Source organism: Ursus maritimus, unplaced genomic scaffold (assembly GCF_017311325.1).
Source record: "Ursus maritimus isolate PB19 unplaced genomic scaffold, ASM1731132v1 scaffold_8, whole genome shotgun sequence".
NCBI classification, from domain to species: Eukaryota; Metazoa; Chordata; class Mammalia; order Carnivora; family Ursidae; genus Ursus; species Ursus maritimus.
The window spans coordinates 25,939,592-25,956,277 of record NW_024426996.1 but is presented as its reverse complement, the minus strand read 5'-3'; the positions used below and the strand labels follow the sequence as shown (position 1 = coordinate 25,956,277).

At 38.7% G+C, this 16,686-nt stretch overlaps 1 long non-coding RNA gene across 7 annotated transcripts in view; it reads right to left on the bottom strand.

Moving 5' to 3' along the window:
* LOC103665302 overlaps nt 1-16,686 on the bottom strand; it is a 150,385-nt gene that overhangs the window by 109,678 nt on the left and 24,021 nt on the right. For all 7 annotated transcript variants that reach the window (XR_569259.2, XR_569261.2, XR_005833443.1 and 4 more), the window contains 4 exons: nt 13,910-14,083; nt 9,503-9,686; nt 7,658-7,766; nt 1,382-1,542 (listed from right to left, as the gene is read on the bottom strand). This is a non-coding gene — a long non-coding RNA (uncharacterized LOC103665302). The remainder of the gene's footprint in view (nt 1-1,381; nt 1,543-7,657; nt 7,767-9,502; nt 9,687-13,909; nt 14,084-16,686) is intronic.

The window sequence follows — 16,686 nt, the reverse complement described above, 5'->3', positions numbered from 1 at the left end:
ATCCTCCATCCAATTCGCACGTTCTTCTGTCTCATTCACCCTGGCCATCCATCTCGATGTGAGACAGGAATCCATCAAAATTCTAGAGGAGAACATAGGCAGCAACCTCTACGACATCGGCCAAAGCAACCTTTTTCATGACACATCCCCAAAGGCAAGAGAAACAAAAGATAAAATGAATTTATGGGACTTCATCAAGATAAAAAGCTTCTGCACAGCCAAGGAAACAGTCAGAAAAACTAAGAGGCAGCCCACGGAATGGGAGAATATATTTGCAAATGACACTACAGATAAAAGACTGGTATCCAAGATCTACAAAGAACTTCTCAAACTCAATACACGAGAAACAAATAAACAAATCAAAAAATGGGCAGAAGATATGAACAGACACTTTTCCAATGAAGACATACAAATGGCTAACAGACACATGAAAAAATGTTCAAAATCATTAGCCATCAGGGAAATTCAAATCAAAACCACACTAAGATACCACCTTACGCCAGTTAGAATGGCAAAAATGGACAAGGCAAGAAACAACAATTGCTGGAGAGGATGTGGAGAAAGGGGATCCCTCCTACATTGTTGGTGGGAATGCAAGTTGGTACAACCACTCTGGAAAACAGTGTGGAGGTCCCTTAAAAAGTTAAAAATTGAGCTCCCCTATGACCCAGCCATTGCGCTACTGGGTATTTACCCCAAAGATACAGACGTAGTGAAGAGAAGGGCCATATGCACCCCAGTGTTCACAGCAGCATTGTCCACAATAGCTAAATCGTGGAAGGAGCCGAGATGCCCTTCAACAGATGACTGGATTAAGAAGTTGTGGTCCATATGTACAATGGAATATTACTCAGCAGTCAGAAAGAACGAGTTCTCAACATTTGCTGCAACATGGACGGGACTGGAGGAGATAATGCTAAGTGAAATAAGTCAAGCAGAGAAAGACAAATATCATATGGTTTCTCTCATCTATGGAACATAAGAACTAGGAAGATCAGTAGGAGAAGAAAGGGATAAAGAAAGGGGGGGTAATCAGAAGGGGGAATGAAGCATGAGAGACTATGGACTCTGGAAAACAAACTGAGGGCTTCAGAGGGGATGGGGTGGGGGAATGGGATAGGCTGGTGATTGGTAGTAAGGAGGGCACGTATTGCATGGTGCACTGGGTGTTATATGCAACTAATGAATCATCAAACTTTACATCAAAAACAAAAAAACAGAAAACAAAAAACAACAACAAGAACAAAAAAAGATGAACAGCAACAAAAACAGTTACTTCCCTTCACAGTTGTTAGAAGATTCTATTTTTTAGCAATCTATGGAGGCTTGATCCTTGCTTAATCCTTTAGACCTCTCTCAAGTTCAACTTGTTAGTGATTACCTGAGCATACTTAGCTGAGACCAGGATCCTGAATCCTCAACTTCCTTCCACAACCACAGCCATTCCTGGAGAATCAGTACCGATTTGCCCATTAGGTCCTGTAGTAGCTCAGTGCCGAGGGTCCACCATAGGTTTAGTAGCCCATGAACACGTTTTAATTTCTTTTGAAATCAGAAGAAAAAAAATAAACTTTCAGATCACAAAAAATGTTAATATATTTGTCTTTATACCAACACAGCCATAAAATATAATTTTTAATACTTTCTATGGAGGAAAGTGTCAATGAAGTCAATAGTGCCAAATGCTCATGAAGATCATGATTTTAGTCCTGCTGAGTGCCTCCAACATGATATATGCAGAGAGGACAAGGTTAAGGAGTTGGGATCATCACACTACCTCTGAGCCTTGATGGAGCCCCTATTCCTGGTGAGAGGGTTGAACCATATGGAAGATTCAAGGATTGCTTCCATGCCTATGGCCTAAGGCCTGCAGATGGGCAGATTGAGGGTCCCCTTAACTTTTGTCTTAGGCTTGTACAGGGATTGTCAGTAACCTACCAAAGGAAACCAGAATATGTCACCTCAAAATACGTCTCTTTAACATAAAAATTATCTTGAATTAAAGACACTTAAGCTGTAAATACAGGGGAAAAAGCTCCCTGTTTTTTACCTAAAGGCAGAAAATAAATTCTTTTACTAGAGACAAATTCCTATCAGCCCAGAGTTGGCACCAGAGGAGTCTGTAAACAAACGTTATTAAATTTGCCCTACTCGAGGAAGATAAGAACTACCTAGCCCCAGTAGGACTATCCTAAACCCAAACCCCTCTGTCTTGTCAATTCTTCACAAATTTATTGTTTCTTTGCCTCAAAGGTGCAAAAGCTTCCTGCTCTGGTCATTTCTTTTAGTCCTCAGTCTCTTGTGAGGGCTTCTATATACATGTAAAAAGTTAATAAGTATGCTAAGTTAAATAAGTCAAGCAGAAAAAGACAATTATCATACGATTTCACTTATTTGTGGAACATAAGGAATAGCAGGGAGATCACTAGGAGAAGAAGGGAAAAATGAAGGGGGGGAATCAGAGGGGGAGATGAGCCATGACAGACTATGAACTCTGGGAAACAAACTGAAGGGTTTTAGAGGGGAGGGGCGTGGGGGGATGGGCTAGCCCAGTGATGGGTATTAAGGAGGGCACGTATTGCATGGAGCACTGGGTGTTATACACAAACAAGGAATCATGGAACACTACATCAAAAGCTAAGGATGTACTGTATGGTGACTAACATAACATAATAAAAAAAAAGTTATGCTTTTATCCTATTAATCTGTCTTTATCAGTTTACTTTTCAGACCAACCCAGGTATCCTAAGATCGGGAAAAACTTTTTCCCTCCCTACACCACTTTATCTCACCAGCTACCAAAATAAATTTGCTTCCATTACTAGAAATATCTAAGAACTAGTTCAATACTCTAATCATTCAACTCCTTATATGCAAACAATTACACTTCTCTTCTTGGATGGGCCCAGTGCTCTAAGTCAAGAGCACATCAATCCACACACCTTACTACGAGCCATGAACGTGAGGTGAACCAGGCCACAACCTTTCCAGACCACTGGCCTGGGACAAGATTCAAAAACAACCTCAGAAACTAGCTGGAAAATATAGAATGTGAAGTCACATACTTCATTGACAGAAGGGCAGTGGGCATCAGATACAAAATATAAACTTGCTTGTATTTTCAAACATGTAAGGGAGCCACTGTGTGCAGGAAGAATGCATTCATCTGGGGGGAAGTTTATTAAAATGTAAATGCTCAGAGATCCATCTAAAAAAAAAAAAGAATCAGAAAAGTTACAAAATAATATAAACATTAGGGATGACTGGGTGGCTGAGTCAGTTAAGCATCTGCCTTTGGCTCAGGTCATGATCCCAGTGCCCTGAGAGGGAGTCCCTCATTGGGCTCCTTGCTCAGTGGGGAGCCTGCTTTTCCCTCTGCCTGCCACTCCCCCTGCTTATGCTCTCTCTCTCTGACAAATAAATAAAATCTTAAAAAAAAAATACAAACATTACTTCACAGTAAGGTTGGTTACAAAAATCTGCACTCTGCAAATGTGCATCAGAACTGATATTTGGACTGAGTCACAAAGTCAACCAATCAGAACACAGAAATTCCCTAACCGCTTAGAATCCACAAATAAAGAATTGTTTGCTTACATAACCAAGCTGTCACAGAATCTGATTTTGCATTTTGTAGGCAACATATCAGATTAAAATGTGAATTTACTCATGACTAGAGACTACTAACTATAACTAACGACCATAAAAATGAGACTACTAATAACACTATTACAAATATTATAAAAATGTCCAAAAGCAAAGAAACATAAGAACAGAGGAAAACAGGGAAAGATCATGTTCCTATTATGGTCAAAAACTTGCAATGAGGAAAACCTGGGTGGCTCAGTCGTTTAAGCGCCAACTCTTGATTTCGGCTCAGGTCACAGTCTCACGTTTCTGGGATCAAGCCAGCGTCTTTGGGTCCCCACTCAGCAGGGAGTCTGCCTGTCTTCCTCTCCCTCTGCTCCTGCCTCCACTTGTTCTCATTCTCCCTCTCTAAGGTAAATAAATAGATATTTAAAAAAAGAAAATAAAACCTGCAATGAGTCCTCATTCCCTTTAGAACAAAAGCCAAGATCTTTACAATGGCCTACACCCACCTAATCCCTCCATCTGGCCCACTTTACCACTCTGAGCTCATCTCCCCAGGCTCTCTGCTCTGGGCACCCATCTCCTCACTGTTCCTCAAGTATGCCAAGCATGTTTCTGCTTCAGGGCCTTTGCAATGAGAGCTCTTGCTGTCTGAAAGTCTCTCCCTCAAGGTATCCACTGGGCCACTTCCTCATTGTCTTCAAGTCTTTGCTCTACAGTCACCTTTTCAATGAAGGAGGCTTACCCCTAAGTAAGTGAACTACGTCGTCTACCTAATACCCTTATTGTTTATTGTCTATCTCCCTCTGCCAGAACCAAGATAAAGGGTGAGGACTTTTTCCAATTGGCTCATAGATGGTTCCCAAGCAAATAGTACAGGACCTGACACAGAGGAAATGCTGAATAATTATTTGTTGAATGACTGAAAAAGAAGTAATAACTATACAATAAGACAAAGTGACTCTTTCTGGAAAAATTCAAGAAACACTGATGGCATTTAATAATTTTTAAAAGCGACAGAAATGGTAAATACATCTGATTATTATTTCAACAGGAGAAAAGTGCTTTTTCAAACTGACATTTTAGAAAACTTCAGGAAGAGACAGTCTATATCTAGAAGGAATATCTACATTGGCTAGTGCATATATTAAACATAATCTGACTTAAAAATTGTATTATAGATTACTTTAGTACCTCAACATGTATTAAAATTATAATTAGAATCTTATCTTTAAAACAAATAATGACAATTCTTTTGTAATGTTGAATTTTCCTTGTATGATTTTTACTCAGGGACTCAGTGGCTGCAGTTAACGAAAAAATCTTGCCTAGTGCCTGACATTTCCTCCTCTTTATCCCCAGGTTTAGGGATAGTCTCCTTTCTGCCACAGATAAATTTAGCAAGTGCAAAATCACAGCATTTGGTTGAGAAGGAGGAATATAAGCGTGAAGGAAGCTGATTTTGCAAAGCTGAAAACATACATTTCAACCTCTGAGAACCAACTGAACCACCTCATTCCAAAGATGCTTTTGGATATGATACATGTTTACATGTTGAGCTCCCCCCTGTGCCTGGGAGAAGCCATCCAACAATTTCTAGAAAAGCAGACTGGTGTTTGGAAGCCCTCAGTAATGTGGAACAACTCATTACTGTGCTTCCCCACAGAAAAAATTCTCAAAATACTACTTTATAAGAAGGAGTTCTCCACTTGGCTTGGAAAGAACAAAGATATTACTTAGTGGATTTCAAGTGCAGCACCTAAAGAAGAGAAAAGGCTGCCCAAACCCAACAAAGGCTACATGAGGGTGGTTTTTAAGGCACATGTGTGTATAAGCTTGCTTCGTGAAAGAACTACGTCTATCTTCTTCATCCCTGATTGTCATGATGCACACATGCTAGGCTTTCATTAAATAGTTGTTGAATGAATGAATGGTTCAAAAAAACCAAAAAAACCAATCACTGCTCCCTAGGTTTGGTTTAGTGTGGGACAATAGCTAAGTGCTGAGTACCTTTTCTTTTCTTTTTTTTTAATGTTTTTTTATTATATTATGTTAGTCACCGTACAGTACATCCCTGGTTTTTTATGTAAAGTTCGATGATTCATTAGTTGCGTATAACACCCAGTGCACCATGCAATACGTGCCCTCCTTACTACCCATCACCAGCCTATCCCATTCCCCCACCCCCCTCCCCTCTGAAGCCCTCAGTTTGTTTCTCAGAGTCCATAGTCTCTCATGCTTCACACACATTACTTTCTTAAAAAATTATTGAACCTGATAAATGTTTCTTAAATTTTTTTCTTCATTGCTTACTTTTGCATTTCTGCATAACTCAACTCTTTTATCTTTTTAATTAATTCAACAAATATTTGTTCATCCTTAGCCAAACTTCTACTTCAGAGAAAATGAGAGAATAAATGACTTGGAAACAGATACCTGGATCTAAATACTTATTCCACCGATCTCTAGCTAGGTGTCCTTGAGCAAGCTGCCTACCTCTCCCAGCCTCAGCAACTACATATGTAATCCTGAACCATACCCATCTCAGCAGATTGTTTAAGGGCTAATTGACTTCATGTATATATACAGGAGATATCTGATAAGTGTTCATTGTCTTCCCTGCTTCCATTTCCTTTAAAAGGTGGGAAATTTAATGGCTGATGATCAAATACAATTTAATCTCCCAGATATTAGAAAACGTCAGCCCAAGAGATCCCTTCTGATGGCACAGACTATGCTGTGTGTCACCTATATCCCACTTTGTTTTCCTCTGGAAATGCAGAAAGACTGCATTTCTCAGGCCCCTTGTAGTCAGTGGGTCATGTGGCCATTAGAATGTAGTAGAAGTGACATTCAGCCTTAGCCTCTATAAAAATCTTCCAGTCCTGGCCCCTATCTGAATGCAGAGGATCCAACAGAAGACTCCAAGGCCTTATGTGATGTTAGAGGCATGACACAGGAGTGTAGGGTCCTAAATTATCCTTCTACCCTCACTGATCTGCAATAAAGTATGATATGTAAGCAGTTCAATTTGGGAGTTGTTTTGTTTTTACAGCAGTTGACTTATCTTGAATAATTCACCACACAAACTACCACCCAATCCTAGAACTGAAAACCTGGAAACAGATTAATAGTTATCAGTTCTTTCACTAGATTTCTTGAGAGATAAGACTGGGTCCTAACTTCCTGGTATTCCACTCAACACTTAGCACAATACCCTAATAAATATATTTATAATATAAATTATATATTTTTTATTTATAAATAAATACATTTATGTTTATTAAACACATACATATTTTAAATAAAGTCCATCCTCCATACTCTATTTTAATTTAAAATATAAACCTTATATTCTGAAATCATTCCAATCCAGGGCACAACCAAGATTTGATGACAATTAAAATGGCAATCAGAATGTGATCCCTGGGAATGCCAGGGTGGCTCAATCGGTTAAATATCTGCTTTCGGCTCAGGTCATGATCCCAGGGTCTTGGGATCAAGTCCCACGTTCAGCTCCTTGCTCAGTGGGGAGCCTGCTTCTCCTTCTACCTGCTTCTCCCTCTGCCTGCAGTTCCCCCTGCTTGTGCGTGCCCTCTCTGATAGATAAATAAATAAAATCTTAAAAAAAAAAAAAAAGAATGTGATCCCTGTTTTCCCACTAGGAGAAGGGCTATCTTGGGTAGGAGGAAGTTATAGAGACAATCAAGTGTGTAGATAAGAATCCTAGTGGTGCATTCAATGCAAAGCCAGAGGGAATGTTGAAAAAGAAAACCAAAGCTGGGGGCATCACAATGCCTGACTTCAAGCTACATTACAAAGCTGTGATCATCAAGACAGTACGGTACTTGGCACAAAAACAGACACATAGATCAGTGCAACAGAATAGAGAACCCAGAAATGGACCCTCAACTCTATGGTCAACCAATCTTTGGCAAAGCAAGAAAGAACATCCAATGGAAAAAAGACAGTCTCTTCAATAAATGGCGCTGGGAAAATTGGACAGCCACATGCAGAAGAATGAAACTGGACCATTCTCTTACACCATACAGAAAGATAAACTCACAATGGATCAAGACCTAAATGTGAGACAGCAATCCATCAAAATCCTCGAGGAAAACACAGGCAGGAATCGCTTCAACCTCGGCCACAGAAACTTCTTGCAAGACATGTCCCTAAAGGCAGGGGAAACAAAAGCAAAAATGAACTATTGGGACCTCATCAAGATAAAAAGTTGCTGCACAGCAAAGTAAACAGTCGGTGAAACTAAAAGGCAACCTATGGAATAGGAGAAGGTATTTGCAAATGACACATCAGATTAAAGGCTGGTATGCAAGATCTATAAAAAAAACGTATCAAACTCAACACCCAAAAAAACAAATAAGTCAAGACATGGGTCGAAGACATGAACAGACATTTCTTCAAAGAAGACATACAAATGGCTAACAGACACATGAAAAAATGCTCCACATCACTTGTCATCAGGGAAATACAAATCAAAACCACAATGAGACACCACCTTACACCAGTTAGAATGGCTAAAATTAATAAGACAGGAAACAACAGATGTTGGTGAGGATGTGGAGAAAGGGGAACCCTCTTATACTATTGGTGGGAATGCAAGCTGATGCAGCCACTCTGGAAAACAGTATGGAGGTTCCTCAGGAAGTTAAAAATAGGGCTAACCCACAATCCAGGATTGCACAACTAGGTATTTATCCAAAGATACAGATGTAGTGAAACAAAGGGGCGCCTACACCCCAATGTTCATAGCAGCAGTGTCCACAATAGCCAAACTGTGGAAGGAGCCAAGATGTCCTTCAACAGATGAATGGATAAAGAAGATATGGTTTATATATACAATGGAATATTACTCAGCCATCAGAAAGGATGAATACCTACCATTTACACTGATGTGAATAGAACTAGAGGGTATTATGCTAAGTGAAATAAGTCAAGCAGAGAAAGACAATTATCATATGGTTTCACTCACATGTGGAATATAAGAAATAGCACAGAGGATCATAGGGGAAGGAAGGGAAAACTGAATGGGAAGAAATCAGAGGAGACAAACCATGAGAGACTCTTGACTCTGGGAAACAAACTGAGCATTGGTGGAGGGGAGGTGGATCGGGGGATGGGATAACTGGGTGATGGGTATTAACGAGGGCACATGATGTGATGAGCACTGGGTGTTATACGGAACTGATGAATCATTGAACACTACATCTGAAACAATTACATACTATACGTTGGCTAATTGAATTTAAATTTAAAAAAAAAAAGAATCCTAGTAGTGTTTGAGTATTGAGCTCTGGATTATTCTTTCAAATCCTTAACGCTTCTCGGTGTCACTGAGTCCTGCAGGGATCATTTTGTCCTTGGATTATATCCTCCAACCACTTCTGTTTTTGCTACTGTCACTTGCATTCTTTTCTCCTGGCAGCCATGCTTCTACCATTGTTGGCTCCCAACCTTTTAAACTAATTCTCATATCTCACCTTTGATAAATTTCTCCTTTCAGCACACAAGCATCTATCCCCAAGTGTAAAAGTATTTGTTTGGCACCTAAAGAGCAAAATTGCTATCTCAATTTTTACAGTCCCCTTCCTGGTGGAATGTGGAACACTTTTACCCAGAGCTATGTTGGAGAATATTTATAAGTGATAGTCTCAAAAACATTTCTCCCCTGTAACAAACTGGATCCTAAGCTTTAGGACCAGTTGTTAGCTATCTCCAGCTGAGTTGCCTACCTATTTTCACCAGAAACTAGCAATCAATAATCGTCTTTCTTAATTGCTTAAAATGACTTAATCCCAGTGGCCTGGGTGCCTGTTAATCCCAAAGTATTCTCCACTATTTTTTATTGTAAACTTTGGTAAGTATAATGTATATTCAGAAAAGTACTCACAGCAAAGTGTCCAGTTCAGTGAATCCATGCACTGTTGTTATTTAGTTGGCTAGTTAGCTTTCCCCAAAAATCTTGGAGAAGGAGTCTGATAACAGTCCCTGATATCTTAACATCTTTGAAGTGAACAGGAAGATTCTCCCCACTCCTCTGCTGCTGCTCACACACTCGTATCCACATGCTTTTTCTATATAAATAATGAAGTAGAGTCAGCGTTGGTAATCTATGTCATAAAGGAACTTTGAAGACTTGATATTTAGTTTATACCATTGTACACATTTTTATTAAGTAGCACTTCTTATTTGCACAAAAGCATCTCAGGAATAGAATACATATTAAGCCAGTGCACCACACTCCAAAGGAGATATTTGTATGGTTCACTAGAATCATATTTATAATGGACTCAAGACAACTCCAGAAATGGGGTGGGGTGGGGGCGGAACTGGCTTCACATCAGACCAAGAAATCCTTTCATGTCTTCATTCATAATTCACCACATGCTGTGCTCCCTTTCATCACTGCCTTTAAAAATCAAGAGTAAAGATACTGGATTTATAGCTGAATATAAATTTCCATACAGCCAATCTTTCCTGCTTTCTCATTACCAAAAAAAATGGAAATTATTCCAAAAGGTGGCATTCCAATGTCTGTCTATGTTCAATGTCTCTGAGGAAGACAACAGCACCCACATTTAATTCACAGGAAAGTGGATGGTAAACACACAACAGAAAAAGTATTCTTAGAATTATTATTTCTCGCTGCAAAACGCAACCAATCATTTCCTCTTTTTTAACCTTCCAATTTTGTATTTAATTAAAATATCAGCCTTTTATTTTCCAAAACTATCCCTGAACATGGTCTATCCCAGCTGTAACCCTACAACTGTCTGTCTATCTTCAGATAAAGCTATCATCCCTATTTAAAGAATGCTATGGAGGGGCGCCTGGGTGGCACAGCGGTTAAGCGTCTGCCTTTGGCTCAGGGCGTGATCCCGGCGTTACGGGATCGAGCCCCACATCAGGCTCCTCCGCTATGAGCCTGCTTCTTCCTCTCCCACTCCCCCTGCTTGTGTTCCCTCTCTCACTGGCTGTCTCTATCTCTGTCAAATAAAAAAATAAAATCTTTAAAAAAAAAAAAAGAATGCTATGGAAATCCTTTTTTGCCCCATTCATTACTGAACAATACTGTATCCTTCATTTTTATTCTCTTGCTCCAGTGAGCATACTCCCAAAACTAAAAGGAACAAAAGACGATGAGAGTCTGAGATGGGCTTTATTTAGATCATTAGGTCTTTTTTCCTAGAATGTTTTTTACCCTGCACCATTTTTTTCCCTTTAAATGTTTCATTATCAGACATTTCTCCAAAGAAGACATGCAAATGACTAATAGACACATGAACAGATGCTCAACATCAATCATCATCAGGGAAATACAATCAAAACCACACTGAGATACCGCCTCACACCTGTCAGAATAGCTAAAATAAACAAGACAGGAAACAACAGATGTCGGCAAAGATGCAGAGAGAGGGGAACCCTCTTACACTGTTGGTGGGAATGCAAACTGATGCAGCCACTCTGGAAAACAGGATGGAGTTTCCTCAAAAAGTTAAAAATAGAACTATCCTACAACCCAGCAATTACACTATTAGGTATTTACCCAAAGGATACAAAAATAGTGATTTGAAGGGACATACGCATCCCAGTGTTTACAGTAGCAATGTCCACAATAGCCAAACTATGGAAAGAGCCCAGATGTCCATTAATGGATGAATGGATAAAGAAATGTGGTGTATATATACACAATGGAATATTACTCAGCCATCAAAAGGAATGAAATCTTGCCATTTGCAATGACATGGATGGAACTAGAGGGTATTATGCTAAGAGAAGTCAGTCAGTCAGACAAAGAAAAATACCATATGATTTCACTCATATGTGGAATTTAAGAACAAAACAGATGAACATAGGGGAAGGGAAGGAAAAATAAAATAAGATAAAAACAGAGGGAGGCAAAGCATAAGAGACTCTAAACTGTAGGGAACAAACTGAGGGGTGCTGGAGGGGTGGTGGGTGGGGGATGGGGTAACTGGGTGATGGGCATTAAGGAGGGCAATTGATGTAATGAGCAGTAGGTGTTTTATGCAACTGATGAATCACTAAATTCTATTCCTGAAACTAGTAATATACTATATGTTAACTAAATTGAATTTAAATAAAAAAATTAAGGGGCATCTGGGTGGCTCAGTTGGTTGAGCGTCTGACTCTTGATTTGGGTTTGGGTCATGATCTTGGGGTTGTGGGATCCAGCCCTCTACTTTACCTCTCCCTCTGCTTCTCCCCCTACTCGCGCACGCTCTCTCTCTCTCAATAAAATCTTTTTAAAAATTTAAAAAATGTTTCATTAAATATTTTTGCTCCCATTTAGATAGCTACACTTTTTAAAAAATCATAGAACCTGATTTTTCACATATACAACCCCCTCCATACCACCACACCACTACCATAGTTGCTTTGTGGGGAACAGGTGTGCTGAGATTTCTTAACACATTCACACTGCTGCTGTACGGGAGATATGAGAGTCTGGGACTCTAAATGACTGCCCTCCCCCAACATAAATATGAATATGTTGAAACTATTTAGATATTCTTAACATGTTTATTTCACTGTTCTTGAATCGAGTTAAGTGAAGCCTCATCCCCCACGATTTTTTTTATTATGTTCAGTTAGCCAGCATATAGTATGTTTTAATGAATTTTAAATTTTCATGAAAAAAAAAGAACTATCCCCTGACACGAGTAATCCTATTTCACTGTTATTTAGGTCAAATGTTAAAACATGCCCAATGGACCTAGAGTAATCTAGTAAAGGGCCAGATCATAGGAAAAGACAGTAGTATGCCCTGTGGGCAAGCAAGAAATATGAATCTATAAGTGAGCAGGGAATCTGAGTCAGCACTCTTAAACCTTGCTGCTCAATTTAATTCTCATCTCCCATATATTTGTCTTTAAAATGTTATTATTATTTAAAAGTTTTACAAAGCACAGATTTTAAGGGTAGTGACACTATTCTGTAAGAAACTGTAATAGTAGATGTATGTCATTGTACATTTGTCAAAACACATAGAATGTACAGCACAAAGAGTGGACCCTAATGTAGACTATAAAACTTTGGGTGACAATGATGTGTCAGTGCATGTTTGTAGATTGCAAGAAATGTACCATGCTAACATGGGATATTCATACTGCGGGAGGCTGGGAATATGTGAGGGCAGGGAGTATATCTACTTAAAAAAAAAAGTTTTCTATCTGAATATTTTTTCATTTAACATTATATCGTATGGAAAAAATAGCTACATAATATGGATATGGATATGTCTTCTCACTGCTCTCAAACCTTCTCTACGTGGCTAAAGGATCACATTGTGATGGCTTCCAACACCCCTACAACTTTGGACAAATCACTGTTTCTGAATGTCTTGTTTTAAAGTGATTTGTAGTCTTTTCTCACACATTTCCTGCACCTACACTTCTTCTCATTGCATGCAACTTGTCTCCATTTATTGCCACATTGCCCAACAGTCAGAGATGAGATTAGCTTTTCTAAAACCCGCCTTTATTTTTAGCAATATTTTTTTTTTAGTCTGTATGAAAGAAAGTTGCAGAATTAAGTAATACTGGTCCCCTTCTCTCCAATTTTCTCACACCACCCATTACCCAATCAATTCTACAAGCTCCCATCAGAGATATCTTTTTAAAGAGCCCAAACCCACTCGATGATTTTTTTTTGGTTGAAAACCTTGGCTGGCTCCCAGGATTATGCTGGCATGCCATAAGCACCCTTCTCAATCTGATCTGCACTTAGCTTTTTTCTCTTTCTCATTTTCCCAACAGATCACAGCACTTTCCCACTTTCAAAGATCTCCTTGCTATTGCTTTCCTCCTTCCACTTTTCCTTTTTCTGCCTGGAAGAAAGTGTTTATACATTCTTGCATTTCAACTTATCTTCTCAGTGAAACCCTCCTTAGCCCCTCAAGATAACAGCAATTACTGCAATTCCTCTTCTGGTTTTATCACCAGCATGAAACTTTGTTGGGTTATTATTCATGTAGCTGTTTTTCCACTGGACTGTAAGAAGCTTGAGGCTAACTGACCTTAGTTATTTTTATATTCCCAACTTCTACCTGAGTGGCTGGCACTGAAAAAGGTATCCTGAGAAGTCCAGGATCATTTGATAAATGCTTTCATATAATCAATACCTATGAGTAGTTCACTTGACCAAAGAGAGGAACCAGAATTCTCTAATCTCACCTATGAAAGGAAGCAATAAGGGTTTTTCCTTATTTCTGCTTAGTAGGTTAGAGTGTATACATTTTATTTGTATTATAATTTTTCAAGGGACATAATATTACCTCTTCTAATCAATTTAGTTTAGAAGAGCAAATTTCTCTTATTCATGAATACGGCGACATAAATTTGATTAATGATTATCCACAAAGGTTCGTCCATCTATTCAGTCACTCAAGTATATTTTGTTTCTTCCATGTGGAACAAACGAAATTCTTCTTTTTATCCATGAGTTTTATCTGGAAGACAGAGAACAAGACTATTAATAGCAATCTCACAAGTAAAGTACAAAATGTCTCTGAAAATTTAAAATCTTATGAAAATGTTGACATCAGCCAAATCTAACTCTCAGGAGTTCCACAAGAATCAGCCCCTGCAGTACTCACTAAATAATGCTTTCCTTCAGCATCTTAAAGCCAAAACCAGCCTTATGGGTTTCAGGAAAGAGCAGTGGTTTCAGAAAATGAGAAAATATGATGATGTAGTGTTGAATGCTACCCATCTCTGCTGCCACCACCACAACTCACCACCTCGCCTCTCATCTACTGTCACACACACACACACACACACACACCCTCATAATTCCCCTTTTGAGCAAGGCTGCTGACAAAGGCATATACAGATGCACAATTACTCTTACAGTAGTTTTGCAGGTATAATTATATGGCATGGAAACCAGGTTAAATGAAGTCAGTCAGGTTCCAAAGACTTTCCTGATTTATAGAAACCTTGGTTTCTTAGGAACCCAGGTGGACAAGTTATCAGGGTGAAACATATGTCTGAGTTTGATGAGAAATTCACTGGGCTGGAAGTCATTGGACTTGAATTTGTATGTTGATTCTACCATGGTGATCTTAAAGCAAATTTCTAGATTTCTAAATCTTAGTTCGCTCACTTACCACAGGACATAATTGTCCAGTCTGTGTTTTTTGTATTGGGATTTACAAACTCCTCGAGGTATATGGATATGTGCTAGATGCTACACAGAGGTGAAGGATAAATAGGGACAATTGTACTTAGTGGTATGTAATTGTAAAACTACTTTTATTAGAAAACAAGTAAAGATATAATTTGATATCAACTTAAAGTTGCAGAAATATTTAAAGATAAAATAGTGAACTTCAAAGGCATTATACATTATGTTCATTCTGAGTGGAACTTTCTCTGTGCCTCCAGACATCTGCTGAATTGGCTCTTTCTCCTCTGCAGAAGTCCTCTAGTGAAAAATGATTGCAAAATATTGATACTCTCCAAAATCCTTTCTATATCTTTTCATCCTATGATTCTTCTGTATTAAATGGCAAACAGCCAGTTTGCCAGTTTGATTTAAACCCTAGTTATAGCTCACTATTCAAACATAATGCTTTGCATGGAGAGAAGTTAAAAACCTGACTGAGGTATATCACAATCCTAATTCAAAAGTCCGTTCTTTGTGGTGGAGAAAGGAGAACATAGAAGTATGAGGCAAGGAGATTCTGGCAATTGTGAGGGAAGAAAGCATGAGTGGAAAGTAAGGAAAATATGTAGAACTAGACTGGCAATGTGGCTGGCGCTAAATGGATCTGTCTCAGAGAGGAGTAGAGATGGCATGCTCCCTTCAGGAATAGTAAGAAAAGCAGACTTTAGTAAATATAGTCTAGGTAACTTGATTACTTTGGGTCTGGATGCCTGTGAGAAGTAAAGGCCTTGGAAGTTTAAATAAATACTTCATAGAGAGCTTCCTCAAATTATACCATTCCCTCTCTCCATATTTCATGTACACAGATTAATGTAATTGTAAGTCTTGGTGTAATATATCCAGTCTTCATGGTGAATATGATGCTTTTGACTACTGCAACTAACCATAATATCCAGTTGACTCTAAAGTGGCCCTTGAAACCAAGGATGCATATCCCTGCAGACAAATGTGGGATGTTCCGATATTTTACCTTGACAATCTCCATCAGCCAGGAAGAAAATGCCCCATTGTCATTCCTTAGGACTTTTATAAAACGGGAGCTTATCAGAAGGAATAAGTCTAAATCAAGCTCCACAAAACAAAAAATAAAATGCACTCTTAGGAAGACACATTCATGGGAAAATATTTTCTGCCACTTTAATTTCTGCTAAGCTGTGTGTGCATCTGGAAACACGGTCATTTGTATATATTACGAAGAGTGTGTGAGGAAAATAATATACTGCATAGGTTATCTGTGATTTACGAAAAGAAATCAATATCTGCTACCAAATTTATAGGCTCAGCATATTCTGCGTGTCTTATTGCTTCACCTATTTACTAAAATAAAGATGAGAAAAGTAAAAATGGAAGATGACAATTTTCTTTATGACAGAGATGGATGTTGTAAAATAGCTGGTAAAATAATTACAACAGATAAGTTCATGAGCAAACTAGAAATTTCTATTCTGTGCACATAGTTTTAATGCACCTGGAGAAGAAAACATTTCAAAGTCTTGGCTGTAGTGTTTTCTGTGGAGAACAATAAAGTTCTGAAACCTTCATTGGGCTCTCCAAACAATTCAGGGAGTTGCCTTTGATCTTCCAAGCCCCAATATCATTTGGGTTCAGGTTTCCATAGAAACTGCCTTTATGTACCACCATGCCTGCTTCAGCTGGCCAAAGAACAGCTGCCAACAGGCCTTAGGTGTGAATACCAAGGTCTGGAAGCAACATATTTTCCATGGAGAAATTCCATCTTTGGAATTCATTTTTCAGTTGGTTTCACCAAGTTCAGGAATATTGGCCTTCAGGCCATAGAACAAAGCCCAATTACCTGATACTTATGGGAATATTTACCGGTAAAATAAACATCAAGTCACAACATTATTAAGATGAAATAAGTAT